Source organism: Galleria mellonella, unplaced genomic scaffold (assembly GCF_026898425.1).
Source record: "Galleria mellonella isolate WM207_F2 unplaced genomic scaffold, CSIRO_AGI_GalMel_v1 utg34, whole genome shotgun sequence".
Lineage (NCBI taxonomy): Eukaryota > Metazoa > Arthropoda > Insecta > Lepidoptera > Pyralidae > Galleria > Galleria mellonella.
The window spans coordinates 544,155-559,610 of NW_026442081.1; the positions used below are offsets into that span (position 1 = coordinate 544,155).

Sequence of the window (15,456 nt, forward strand, 5' to 3'; positions counted from 1 at the left end):
TCGTTTCATAAAAAAGTAACGGTGTCTTTTCCATTTTTTCCGAGGTTTTCCCAAGAGACTACAGCATGGGGTTCTTCAAAAGGGGGATAAAGAAGTTTCTTCAGGGTCGGCAACGCGCGCATAATACCTCTGGTATTGCAGGTGTTCATAGGCTACGGTAACCACTTACCATCAGGTGGGCCGTATGCTTGTTTGCCACCTCAGTGCTATAAAAAAATTGTGCCTACAATTAAAATCCTCATCATCATCATCATCAGCATCATCATGTCAACCATTAACAGTCGACTGCTGAACGTAGACGTACAGTTAAAGCAGTGAGTGTAAATTGCGAAGGAAAGAGGGAAATTCGTTTTATAAGTGTCACCAAGACACTTATAAAAAAAATTTTACAGCCTAAATGGTCGCGTACAACGCGGTTTCAGAGATTTCTCCCACGAACACTCAGATTATGTAATGAACTCCCTACCGAATCCCTCTACAGCATGAAGGTTACGCGCGCATAATACCCCTGGTATTATGTAATGAACTGCTTACCTGCCGTATGCTTGTTTCCCATTGGTATAAAAAAAGAGACTACAGCATGGGGTTCTTTAAAAGGGTGGTAAAGAGGTTTCTTCAGAGTCGGCAACGCGCGCGTAATACCCCTGGTATTGCAGACGTTGTTAGGCTACGGTAACTGCTTACCATCGGGTGGGCCGAATGCTTGTTTGCTACCTTAATGGTATAAATTCTTTCTTCCACCCTCTTCCACCAATTACGTTCACACAAATGGTATTGTGTTTAAAAGTCTTCTGAACACCATTGTGTTACTGCTGTCGAGCTTTAATTTGATTAGAAGGATGGTATGTGGCAGTGAAGTGACTGTGTATGGAGATATAACACTTGAGTCCTCAGTAATGGCAGCGCATTAGGGGTGCCATGAGCGTAACACTGTGTTCTGTAATGAATGGGGCCCATCACAATGTTTGCCATTCTAAGTCGCACAAAAAAAGAGTATTAAAGCTGCTGCTAATATGTATCATTGTCGTATACTGTCCGAAGTTAGTAGTGTAGTGTTTAATATATTGCGATTCATGTAATAACGTAATCTCAGGGTACAACGTTGTGGTAGATGCAAAATCCGACCTTACTGAGTATCCACATTTCAACATTTGCCAAACGAAATTTATTATTTTTTCATGTATTTACTATTTTACAATTAAACAAAAACAACCTGGTATCCATTTAAGAAAAATACCAGTGTAACGTGAACGGGGGAAAATGAGGAAAGTAGAATGACTTTCAGAGTAACTGAATATTGTATGAACTGTCTGAATAAAGTAGACAATCTATGTTTGATATGCTCTTACAACATTTTTCTTGAAACTTTTTAACCACTTATTTACTAATTTAAGTAAGATGCGCCAACACGTAATGTGTTCGCAACTAGTGGAGTAGTTTTATACAGCTCTCACGTATCTCTCTAACTAGTCTATTTTTATTACGTTATCAATTAGTTAAGGCTACTATTTGTCTGTGGCCATTAAGTAAAGTAAGTAAAAGTGAATAAATCGTATTAAAGAATTATATATATATATATATATATATATAATATTTTGAAGGGAAATAGATGATAAGTAAACATTATATAGTTACTTTTACAGATCTGGTGTTACACGTAGTTACACATTTAGTACATCAGACATAAGGATAAGATCGTTTACTATTTTGAAAATAGTAAGGTATCGTGGTGATTGGACTACATTGGATGAAATTATGGTATCGACTGTAGACCGTCAATGCTCCTTGTTATTCGTAGCTGATCATCATCTGCTTAATGTACTAGATTATGAATTATTCATACGTTTTTACCTCCCATGCAGAATATAACTCGTCCACGGCCTTGTCAATCCAACAGAGAAGAGTTAATATTTTATTAGGAGACTATTTCATTAGTACTGAACATTCAAATGTCATATCTTTGCATACCTATAATAATCAGGCCATGTATTACCTTTGGGTAATAAATTTTATTTTTAGATGTATCCATGGGAATGGTAGACAACGATCCACTGGATGGCTCTCGTCTCATTAGCTTTCCCAATAAAATAATTGAGAGTTTATGTGGGGGTTGTTCGGAGGGCGGCGGGGCGCGGGGCGCCCGGGCTCCTCAGTGATCGGCCGCCCGCCCTGGCGCCCGTACGCGTCTCCAGCGGCGACCCCGCGTGCCTCACCATACCGTCATGTACGGAGCTGGCATCAGAATAATATAACGTAACGGTGCTTTGTACGTACGAAACATCAGTGGCGTGTCACTTCGTATTGAAAGTGCGCGGCGTATGTGCCTAAAGGTTTCTGTTGCCCGGATCCCTCGTCCGGATCTTACATCGATAACAGTTTCATGCAATTAATTTCTTATTTATTGCCTTTTAAGATCGATCAGTGTTGTTTTGTATAACTGTATAATTTTTTTTTAATATTAAAATTATAATGTTTAACGTCATAATAGTTAATGTTTAGCGGAGCGTACTATATTGTGAACGTTAATATTTGTATGTACGTTAACGTTAACCGCAATATAATCAGGGGCAGTCATAATTACGGTAGATTTAAGGGTGTGTGAGGCAACCCTACCTGTCACTCAGTGACAGGTCTCACTTGATAACGCTCTTGCGGAGGACTTTTTACAAATTTAATCTGTCATTCTGTCACTCAAACGGATAATTCTTTGAAAACGTCGAATGGATATTTTTATTTTAAATAATGCTTATATTATTCATCCTTAATATCCTTTGAAACCATCTTTGGAATCTAAGTTTTGTGTCTACATAGAACTTGTTGTATATCTGGAAGTATGTATATGTTTTTTTTTTATAACACAATATTAGAGATGTGTTGACAGTCATTAGCTGTTAAGAAAGTCTTTTTATATTAAGTGAATAGTAATGTCCAAAATGAGCGCATCCTATCTGACGGAAACCGAAGCCCGTGACCTATAAATATAAATGTCTCCTGGGGCATTTTCCTCATATACTCGTATTGCTTCCTCAGGTAGCCGTCTTACCTTTCAGACGGAAATACTGCAACGTACGCATTGTTGAGTCACTCAAACTCACCCAAAGTACATAAATAGTACCTGCTCTTGATCGCGTCCCGGGGATGTTTATCTTAATCGACGCATCTGTATGTTCCAAATCTGGTGCCCTCTGGTAAGTAGCAAAAGTGGATCAAACTTTTACTGCCAGAGGGCGCCACCCTCGCACGGTAACTAGTAATATATAGAGGGTGAACTCGAAGTCGTTAGTCGTATGTGAACGTAATACTAAGGATTTACTCATGTATTGGAGTAGAACAGAAATTTTGATAATTAAAAAAAATACAAATGATTATATAATAATTAATAATATAATATATATTGTACGGAGAAATAACTCCTGAGTCCTCAGGAATGGCAACGCATGGGGGGTATCATGGGCGAAACAGTATACTCTGTTATGTCCATGGTACTGCTCATGTCTATAGGCGACGGTTACCACTATCCATTAGGTGAGAAGTCAGCTTGTTTGCCATTATAGTATAAAAAAATTATAATAACAGCTGGATGCGCCGTGTTGGTATTGTAATTTTTTATTGTCAGTATTTAAACTATGTTTCCTGGGTGAAAATGTTTGGTTTCACTTGTTAAAACACTCCTTTAAATATATCGTCATCTCAGCTGTTGCCTGTCCACTGCTGATAAGCCTTTCCCATGAGGAGAGTTTTGCTAGTAGTTGCCACGCTTGGCAGATGGGTTAGCAATCGCAGTTAGGTATTTAGTGTTTTAAAAGGAACATTACCACCCATCGCTCTACTGTTAAGTTCCCTTAGTCGCCTCTTACGACACCCACGGTAATGGAAGGGGAGCCCTATTCTATCCACATGGTTAATGAACTTAAACGTATGTTAACGATTCATATTTCACCCTGTATACAGTGACTATTACCATTAGTCGATCGCCAATCATTTCCAGCAGTATGTGTGGCATCGACGTCATGTCTACTGCTATATATAGGTATATATATATGTATATGTCTAGTGAGATATAAAGCCAATCGGTAAATGGTTCTGCTGTCAAAGCCACGCGACATGAAACAGTCAGCTCGCGTCATACTACACGTACATAGGGATATATTAATGTTTCCAGGTAAATTTATATCGATTCCTATCACATATATAAAGCTCATATTATTCGTGATGAAGTAATGATAGAGGAATGTTTTGTAGAAGCAAGAGTATATAACTGTATCCATAATTGCAATTTAATTTATTTATTTAAATTGTGATACATAGGTAACAATGGATGGTGAAACAAGATAAGTCCTCTATGATCAACCCCATCTATCGAGGTATACAAATTTGCAATTATATAAGAAAAAAAAATATTTAAAAAAGTCAACAATGTCACATTTATATTAAAAAATTATAATATTATGGAAATTTATTACATTTATCTTCAAGGAAATCGTCAATTGAATAGTATGTTCTGTTTACTAGGTATTCATACAGTTTAGTTTTATATTTTTTTTATGTCATCTATGTCTGTGAGGGATTTAGGTAATTTATTATATATTCTAAGTGCCATCCCTGAGACACTTTTAGTAAATAATCTCGTACTATGTGGTTTTGAAATGATTTTATGGTGCTGTCTATTATTTTTTAATTTCTTATATTTACTTAAATTATTTTTAACAAATAAAGCCAGCTCAAAAATATATAACGCAGGTAATGTCAATATGTTGTGTTTTTTTTAATTTAAACTGTCATCATCATCTTCATTGATATTCATCACCAAGTGAAGGAAAAGTTTATATATTGGTAGGTATGTGTGCGGCACTCTATAGAAGACAGTTCATGCATTTTTAAGAGAAGTCTTTTGGGAAAATCTCGTCTCACACATTCAAAAACGCAATTGCGGAATAAAGCTTCTCTGAAATCGTCTATAAAGGCTAAATTGCCAGTCAGCCCGCAATCATTAAATGTGCGGATAACCGTAAAGCACTGTGTGTGTGTGTGTGTGTGTTCATATTCTTTTTTTAATAAAACATAAGTGACGTCACGAGCGAAATGTCCTGAATATCTAGACTAGAAACATAGATTTGCAGTCGTACGCATATGAAATTAACTACTCGCGTTGATATATTTTATTTTGTATATTTTATAATTATATAAGAAATCCTCAGAAATGGCAAGGCGTGAACGGTATCATGAGCGACACAGTATACTGTGTTTTGTCCATGGTACTGTACATTTTTATACTCGACTTACCATTTTCCATTAGGTGGGCCGTTAATTTGTTTGCCATTTTAAATTGCAGAAAAAAATAAAAATATCGAAATATTTATCGTCATTTTAAGAGAGCGTTTACCAGTGATGATTAGTACTCATCGATCGATCACTAAAACTGGCAGACTGTTGCAATCTGAGAGGCACGACACGAATGTAGTCAAAATATTATCAGCCACCTGTAATAATAATGCGCGTTTCACTGTCAACTCACTATATGAGCATCTACATACATTTTACAATCCACGTTTCTTTAAGAATAATCTTCAATCTTAGAAATAGAAAATTAAAAAGATCTTAAGCTTGTTTTTTTTGTCGCTTTTTTATTTCTATTCTTTTATCTCTTTTACTGTGTATTATGTGTATGTTTGTATTGTAATTTGTGTGCTGTAAGTAATGTATTGGTTGAAATAATAAAGAATAGAAGAGGCAAAATGCTGGGCCTCCTTATACGACATGACGATTTTTTAAGAGCATAGTAGAAGGAAAGATAGAGGGCAAAAGAGGAAGAGAAAGACCGAGAATTAACTACATGGGACAGATAAAGGAGACACTAGGCGTCATGTCGTATAGGGAGATAAAGGATATGGCCTGGGATAGAGCTGGCTGGAGGAAGATGCATGAATTAGTTGCATCGACAAGAGGAAACTCTTAAATGAAAAGAAAGTAATGTAAATAAATTATCTATCTATCTATCTATCTTAACGATTTTGGCTTCAATTTTTATAAGCCACTTGACGAATGCCGGCGTCACCGAGGCTCAGTAAAAGTGTAATGCAGATAGGAACTATCACGCGATGCATTCACCCATGGAATCTATTTCAATGAACATTACCGAAGAAGAACGGAGACAAAACGGTTTGAAACGAAGATAAAAAGATCCGTTGATTGCCAGCCGGAGACAAATGTAGCGCATAACTCTTCAGCCGGGGAACAATTTTAAGCGGATAGACACTGTTTCATGGAGATTACATCGTATTGATAAATAGTAATGGAAGATTGGACAGTGTTCCTCGAATCAGACGTCCTCCCGCTAAATGGTTCGTTTTTACTTGAGAAACTTTGTTATTTGTACATTTGATAGATGGCTTTCGATTCTAAATACGTCGATGAGATATCAATCACCGGTGGGAGGGGTGCGGTCCCAATAAATTATGTAGTCACAATCACTGCACCGTTTGTCCCGAATCGCTCGGAATGGTCGCCATATTTAAAAGAAAAGCGTGCTTTTTAATCTTCAGTGTATTATTGTTCAATATTCTTTGTTAATGTCCGATAAAAAAGTATCGAAAATATAAAGGATTCTACATAAATAACATTTTTTTATTACAAAAGTCGATATTACTATTATTTTTTAATTTTTAAATAAATTTTCATCTCCCCCTCTTAAGGAGAGGAGATGGCAAACTTACCCCCGGCAGAAGCACAGTCGGCCGGAGTTCAGGGCCCCAGGGAGAGAAACCGGCGTACAATGCGGGCAGTATCTAAGAGCACTGCTTTCTGCATCTTTCCCGGGAGTGATCCGCCTCGGAATCCCAATATTATTATTATTATTAACATAAATTTAATTCAGAAACATGAAAATCAAAATTTCATTAAAATTCAAGTAAGATATTTTGTTCCTATTTAATGCTCAAAATTTATACGAAAAATATAATTCTACATCTATTTGAATCTATGTCTATGGGACCATCAAATTAGATTAAACAAACTAGTTTCAAGTTTCCTATTACTTATTTAACTAACATAATTGCATTGTATATCGAATACGAAGATCCAAGCTCGTTGTTTTATACGTATACAGTTATCAACAAGTACCGTAGTATTATTTGTGATAGTGCCCGAACATCAAAGAAAGTGGTTTTCGTTCTATCCACTATAGTTTTTTAAAACACTGTTTTATATTCTAAAACAGCTTCGAAAAAGAAGAGTTTTGATACGATCTACTGAAGCGATATACTCGTGTTTGTCAATTGTGGACATGTTTTGGTGATTATTGTTTTTTTTTTTCATTTAAAATATTTATTTATGTATTGGTCCCATATTAATATTTAGTAAATTCAAGATTATTTATTTATTATACATGCGTATTTAGCCAATACGGCATACAAACATATGTACTTTTTTATGGTTGGCGGTACAGTATTTAAGGCATCCCGTTCTCGCTATTGGACACGGGTGACGGAATGCGTATACAAGAGGGTACTTGGTGGGCGCAATTTAGGCGCGATATTTGAGCAGCATTAGGTACATGAACAGCCGGATACTGCAACAAATGAGCACGTGGTCGGTCTCCGAACTAGCGATCTCTGCTGTCTACCGGTCCTTATTTCGAAGGACGTACATATGTACTATAGGTACATAGACAGTTCAAAATTACATATACAAGTCAATTTTATATATATAATCATTATTATACTCAGATTTTGAATACATGTATGTACAAAAAGAAGTAAAAAATGACAGTCAAGATAAAAACAACGATATCATAATTAAATGATGTTAATAAGTCTAAACAAATATTCACCAGAGGGAGACTTTGTACAAAAGTCGTTTGCTTGGGCACCTTTGTCCTATTCGTGTTTCAAACGTAAAGCAGTTGTGTTTGCATGGCTGTGTTTCGGTTTGAAGGGTGGGAATATGGCGTGAATTTATAGGGTGTAGAGGAATAACACCTGAGTCCTCAGGAATGGCATCGCATGGGAGGTATCATGGACGAAACAGTATACTCTGTTATGTCCATGGTACTGCTCATGTCTATAGGCGACGGTTACCACTTTCCATCAGGTGGGCCGTCAGCTTGTTTGCCATTCTAAGTTGTATAAAAAAAATTGACATATTTTATCATTCAAAAACTCACATTATAATAGCATTCATATAAAAAAACGTTATATATTATTATTCTACCTGATTAATATATATATATATATATATATATATATATATATATATATATATATATATATATATATTTTTACTGAGTAACAACAATAAGTTAATAACAATGTTAGCAAAGGTGAACTTATCTCTAAAAGAGATTTCTTCCAGTCAACCTAACGCAGTGGCATAGGAAGTAGTGAGTGTAATGTAATTATGGTATGTACTTTAATAATTTGATTTAGAATAATAAGTTTTCCATAATAATATGTAAGTACAAGAATTATTATTAGTTAGTGTCTGTAAATTATGGCATTTATTTTTTTTATAAATATATACCTAATTGGATTCCAAGTAATTACGCAGTATTTTTTTTATTATCAATCTTTTTAATTATAATCTTCCAATTAAAAAGATCTTAATTTAAAATACACAAAAAGACACAATGAAAAAAAATACTTTTCAATTTTAATTTTCCCTCTACAATGGAATACTTGTAAATTCTTTTGTATTTTCGTTTCTTATAATACAGGCAAATCTTTTTGAAGTAAATTCTCAAAGTATTTTTGATATTTGTTCGTGTTGTTTAAGAAATAAACCGATCGTTTCCTGCCGTTACGAATTGTAATCAGTCTGAGATAAAGGTTGTACGAAAAATATATATTTCAATACAAAATATCTAAAATCGCTGTAACTATAAAAGTTAAATATTTACGAAATTTAACTGTAAAAGTTGTTTAAAATGCACAATTCAATATAGTTTAGAATACTGGATGAAATCTATATCTTTAGTATATTTTTAAGAGAGTGTTAAGTTTTTAATTTTTACAAGGTATTTTTTTATATTTTTTTTTGGCGTCAAATAATAACAAACAAATGTGAACTTTCCATTTTATATTAACAGACGTATTCAGCTGTTATTTCAATATTTCTGACCGATGTTCTTTTGGAAAAATGTTCATATTCACAGGCAGAATGCTGCTTTAAAAGAATTCCAATAATTTAGATTTCGCCTTGTATAATTCGTGTTCAAGAAAATTTCTAACACTATTTGTTCTTTATACATAAAACTCAATAGCGATATGCAGAGACTAAATTGATTAGAATTGGGGATATTCAGTCCATTATGTTACGTTGAAGTATTAATACCTAGCATTTGAAAGATATAAAGGAAAATGTCTTTAGAAATTCCAGTTTTATTCTTCTTCTAATTACCGATTCCCGTTGCGGTATATTTTCTTCTATACGCCTCTGAAAAGTTTAGATACTAATTTTGTGTTACCCAATTCTTATTTAGCTCAAGTGTTTTTATGTAGTCGTTTCTCTTGGATTTTATATGAAATTCCGTTTTCAATACTAGGAGTTTAATTTTCCTGAAAATAGGCTCAGACGTTTTGGTCTGGATAATTTAATTAAGATATTAATAAACTTGGTGTTAACTTGTGCAAGTTCATATTAGGTTAACATGAAGTTAATACTAGGCTCCGACCAGCGATCTAATAATTTGCTTGAAGATGCCTCGTTTAGAGGTGAAATGTCTTGCAAAACGTGCGTGAACAAAAACGTTTGGAGATTGATAGCTAATATGGAAGGTTGTGGAACTTCTGCTAGTAATAGTAGTGGTCAATCTTCGAGTGTTGGCAGACACACGCATAGTAAAAGTAGCGGAATTGAACAAGATAACTGTAATCAAATAACTAATTCAATTAAAATTATGTGAGGCTTATTTTTGACCATAACAGAATATCAGTGTTTGTTTTTTTAGGGCAAAGCAATAAGCTGAGTTGTGACCATTTTGTATTACTGTGGCACACGCATGAAGGGAAAAATTTTTACTTATTTTATGCATTTTGTTTTTATTTTTTGTATATTTTTTTTATCTTTTTTCACTATGCATTTAAGTCTATTGTTGTTTGTGTGCTGTAAGTAATGCAAATAAATTATTTATCTATCTACCTATCTAAATCTATTTTATCGAGTTATAAATAGTCATAATTTAGTTAACTTAATCTGATACAACTGATCAATCATTCTTTGTAGCTCTTGGTGAAGTGTAGCACACTACGCGCGAGAGATGCTCGATTCTCAAATGGAGTTCGGTTGTTTATTTAACACTTCAAAAACAAAGTATCGGCCCGAGGTACTCATCTTCATGGTCGATACAAAAGAAAGAGATACAAGTCTCCACATCTCAATAAATCTCGAGACAATGTTGATTTGATATTTTCTGTAAATAGAAATGTATCGCTAAATGTATTGCTAAGAGCAAAACTCGAGAACGGCTTGACTAATTCCGTATTTTTTTTCAAATATTGGTTGCAGTCCGAGCAAGGTTCTTATGAATAGATAAATTAAAAGAAATTGCCCTAAAAACTCACACTCCTTGTTTTCTTACCAGCAGTTCCTAACTACCAGTTTAAATATTTGAATTTTCAAGATTTAATAAAACGATATCTGTCCAGTCAACTGGTCTTGTCACAAATAAATTTATTAATTAGCTACTAGTATTTTTTGAAATGAAATGAAATGAAATTTTTTCATGAAATGAAATGATAATAATGGAAGTTTTCGATGGTTTACATTTCCCATATACTTCTGCCTCTATGTCGGCGTGCAAATTATTAACCATATGAAAAAATTACAGAATTCTACATTATATTTTCATGGGATAATAATGGAATGGTCTTCCCGTGCAGTCCTGACATAGAACAGGCTACCCCTTCCTTTTCCGTGAGTATCATAAGAGGCGACTAAGGGAGGACGAGGGATAGACAGCAGCGTCCCTTTTAAAGCATATCTAAAGTCTAACTGCGGTTGTCTATCCGCCTGCCAAGTGTGGCAATGACTGACAAAACCCCCCTAGAGGCGAGGCTTAAATCAGCAGTGGACCATTAAGGGCGAATAGAACGATGACGATGATATGTCTGGTGTTTGTTGATACATAAACAAGATACCGCAAATATATTAATTAGCCCGGTCGGTGGACCATTTGTCATCAGTTGGTCTCCATAAAAGTTGAATTGCGCCAACCGTTTGCTCATATCGTGTTTAATTGGACACAACTGACCAATAACCGTAACTGTGTCCCGCGGGGCCCGCCGCCGGACTGTCCTGCATAATAAAAGAGATTGCGTGGACACCACGACGTCACCTTCACTGTGACCTATTGAAACTTCTGTATAACATTACCTTACGAATGTGATTTAAGTAAATTATTTTATAAAATCTTTACTATTGCCACTTCACTACATAGTATAAAACAAAGTCGCTGTCTGTCCGTCCCTATGTATGCTTAAATCTTTAAAACTACGCAACGGATTTTGAAGCGGTTCTTTTTAGTAGATAGAGTAATTCAAGAGGAAGGTTTATATGTATAATACATGCATATAATTGTAGAAAAACATTGATAATTTTAGAGGTTTCCAATGTGATGTGATGTACAGCCCGTGCGAAGCAGGGGGCGTGTCGCTTGTAATGTATAAATTCCGAAATATATTTACTTGCCTTAACCTTACTTTGCAGTCTCAGCTGATATGTCTTATTGAAGGATCTCTCTCAATCGATCTTACAAATGAGTACGATGACCGGTTTAAAAAAACTTTTAAATATATTACATATTGTATTATAATAAGAGTGTTGAATTCGACTATTTTTTGTATTTAAAATGTTGCTCGATATCTCCACGGATTTAGAGCCGATGACGATTATTCTTTTTGTAATTAAAAATGTTAATTTCCTATTATTTTCATATAAATTTTGTTACAATTTAACTAAAAATTAAAGTTATACTTCTTTAAAGCTGTAAAAAACCAATAATACGGAACTAGGAAGAAGCAAAATCTATTTTCATTACTGAATTGAAATCAATTTTAAGAAATCTTTTTCATTGACAGTGAGAGAGAGAAAGAAAGAGAAATTAATTGGCGAATAATTTTTTTAGGACAGTTATTGGTTTTATTCTGGCTGTCATCACCCTTTGTCTGATTTCGTTCGTTAGTCGTAGACGTATTTTCTAAGAGTTTCTTTATTACTTATTCGGAGCGATACAACGTTGTTAATTAAGCGTCTAGACGCCCCGCTTCACTTATAATTAATTTTATTAATCTCACTGAATGTGTCTTTCATAAAAATACGCGATTACGCACGTAGCGCTATGCGTCTACGAATCGTAGCAATAGTACTGTCGCGTCGTAGCGAGACGTAACACTTGCGTTGGTGTTATCCACGATTCGATAAATAAATGTTTTTTATCTATATTTTTGTATAGGAAAATATCTGAATTAGTATATCATTGATATTGCTAAATATGTAATATATAGATGCATTATTACGAGTTTAGTTGACGGTATCGATATCTGGTTTAATCATTTTTGTTATTATTTTTTTATTAATTTTCATTTCTAAAATTTTTGGCGACTTCGTGCTATATATCGTGCTTTGTGCTATTACCTAGATATATTGATAGATAAAACGAACCTATGTCCTTCTCCATCTCATGTGCTATATGTATATGAAGTATTGCGTTGATTGGTAGAGGCGTTGAAGCGTCAAAAGAGGTGACAAACGAATAAATTTTTATGTATATATATATATATATATATATATATATATATATATATATATATATATATATATATATATATATATATATATATATATATATATATATATATATATATATATATATATATATATATATATATATATATATATATATATTTTTTTTAATAGATAGAGGGATTTCAAGAGGAAGGTTTATATGTATAATACATGCATAATATTGTAGAGAAACATTGATAATTTTAAAGGTTTCAAATGTACCGGCCGGTCGGCGCTATTTAGTATTAGCATTGCACCTGTACGAAGCCGGGGCGGGTCGCTAGTATATTATATTTCTGTCTTTTCTGTTGTAACTATGTGTTTTTCGGGAAATATTATTAAAAGTATTTTTTTATTCTATTCTACTTCTATTTTTATTTTTGTAAACTTAACTTTTGTTTGAAAAGAGCAACAGCTATGTTTCTTGCTCATTCTTCTCAGCTGAAATTGCATTCGAATTGGGCGGTAGTTTATAAAAAAGGGAATATTCAAACAGGCTTTTTATTAAATTTACTTGAATAGAAATGATTTAATATTATTATTTATTATTATACTCTTCATAATATTAGTATAGATAGATTGTTTTCCGCGAGAAACATCGAGTTTTATTTTGAGTGAAGCAACCGTATTACCAGACGTTTTCAGGTCATGACGTAATCGATGGCACATCATCCGTGATTTCATGGTGCCCCTGGAGATTTTATGACATTCCCGATATCCTTTACTGCGACGCTGTATTAAGCTGGTGCTTGTTTTCGTTTTAGTGGCTTAATTTTATTACGTTCTCGCATATATGTATGTTTAACGAGATATTAACGTCCCACTGCTGGGCATAGTTTTTCGCTATATAACCTATTCTTATATCGCTGGAAAAGAAGAGAAAGCTTGTAGATTTTTTCCTTTGCGCAATTCACTTTGTTCTCTTAATCGCGTTTTGCTACGTTCTAGGCATTAAAAAGAGCAGTGTTGCTGGCAATTTGTTTAGCTGGCTTTTTTATATTTGTATTGTTTATATATATTTTTTTTATCTTAAATATGATACAGCTTTCTTGACATTTCTGAATACACAATTTACAAGACAAAATCAATACATAGCATGCGGACATTTTCATATATTTGTTTAGGGTAATTCACCGCTGACTTGCCTAGATACTCACCTATCATCTCTCACCTATCATCTGTCATTGGTGCCCGCCAGCCGTAGCACAGGCGAGCTTACCGTTCAATTATCATCCATAAAAAAATTATAGATACGGTCCATTTATAGAATCATGCGACTCGAAAAGTAGTGTAAATGAAAAAAATTAGTATAACAATATAATTAAAAACCAAAAAGATATATAAACAGATGTTATACCTAATATAATAATGTTATCACTAAATCCAATGTATTCTAATATAACGAATGCTAGGTATAGGTAAACGCAGTGTAGTACGATCCCCCACTAGATGGAGTGACGATCTGAAATGCATTGCAGGGAGTCGGTGGATGCAGGTGGCTCAGAACCGTTCTTTATGGCAGTCTATGTGGGAGGCCTATGTCCAGCAGTGGACGGGTAATGGCTGAAATGATGATGATGATTATAACGAATGCTTCCATTCCATGGAATATCACGTAATTCGAATTGAGAATATATTTTTTAAAGGTTAATAAACTATCCACTTTCATTATTTAAATAAATTTTTAATGTTTAAATTTCTAAAGCAATTTACAGCTTTGTTATTCGAGTTACGATATCGTTTTATTAGAACTGCTTACTTCATTTGTTGTTCCAAGAAATAATAACATTTGTAGAGATGAAAACTAGATAACAAACTTTATTAATTTCATCTGAGGACACTAAAGCTCGTAGACTTTCATAATATTTATGGAATATCGTTATTTTTAGTTTTAATAAAGTGCGGGTACAAGCTCTGTCCGCTTCGTTATTGGATGGAAAAGATAGTTCTTATTCTTTCTAAGAAGCATTTGTAATCAATTATTACGAATTCTAGTGTTTAATTTATTTTAGAATACATTATTATATACTCGTGTTTTAGAATACACCGTTGCATGCTCGTGTTTTAGAATACACCGTTGCATGCTCGTGTTTTAGAAAAGACTGTTACATGATCGTGTTTTAGAATACACCGTTGCATGCTCGTGTTTTAGAAAACACTGTTACATGATCGTGTTTTAGAAAACACTGTTACATGATCGTGTTTTAGAATACACCGTTGCATGATCGTGTTTTAGAATACACCGTTGCATGCTCGTGTTTTAGAATACACTGTTACATGATCGTGTTTTAGAATACACCGTTGCATGCTCGTGTTATAGAATACACTGTTACATAATCATGTTTTAGAATACATACACTGTTACATGTTCAGGTTTCACACATATAAATAAAATGAAATGCTTTAGACAGATATACGACCATTACTGGACGTAGGCATCCCTTATAGACTGAAGCCACCTGTATCCACTATTTGCATGCATAGTCATACTAATAACAAATTACAATCCATGCCAAATCTTAAAGTATACGAAATGGTAAGTATCTCAAAGTATATAAGTAGGATTACTTTTTTAATTTTTTTTATTTTAATATTACATCTTGAATCAACAGCTTATATCTAGAATAATTAAAAATATTATATTTCCACCATACATTAGCCAATTAAAGATTCCCAATT

The 15,456-nt window shown here is 33.9% G+C and overlaps 1 protein-coding gene across 1 annotated transcript in view; it reads left to right on the forward strand.

Annotated features, from left to right (window-relative positions):
- The first annotated feature begins 2,188 nt into the window (after positions 1-2,188).
- Positions 2,189-15,456, forward strand: part of LOC113512204 (neurobeachin) — a 520,131-nt gene continuing 506,863 nt past the window's right edge. The window contains exon 1 of the mRNA XM_052896806.1: positions 2,189-2,253. The gene's annotated coding sequence lies outside the window, so the exon portion shown is untranslated. The remainder of the gene's footprint in view (positions 2,254-15,456) is intronic.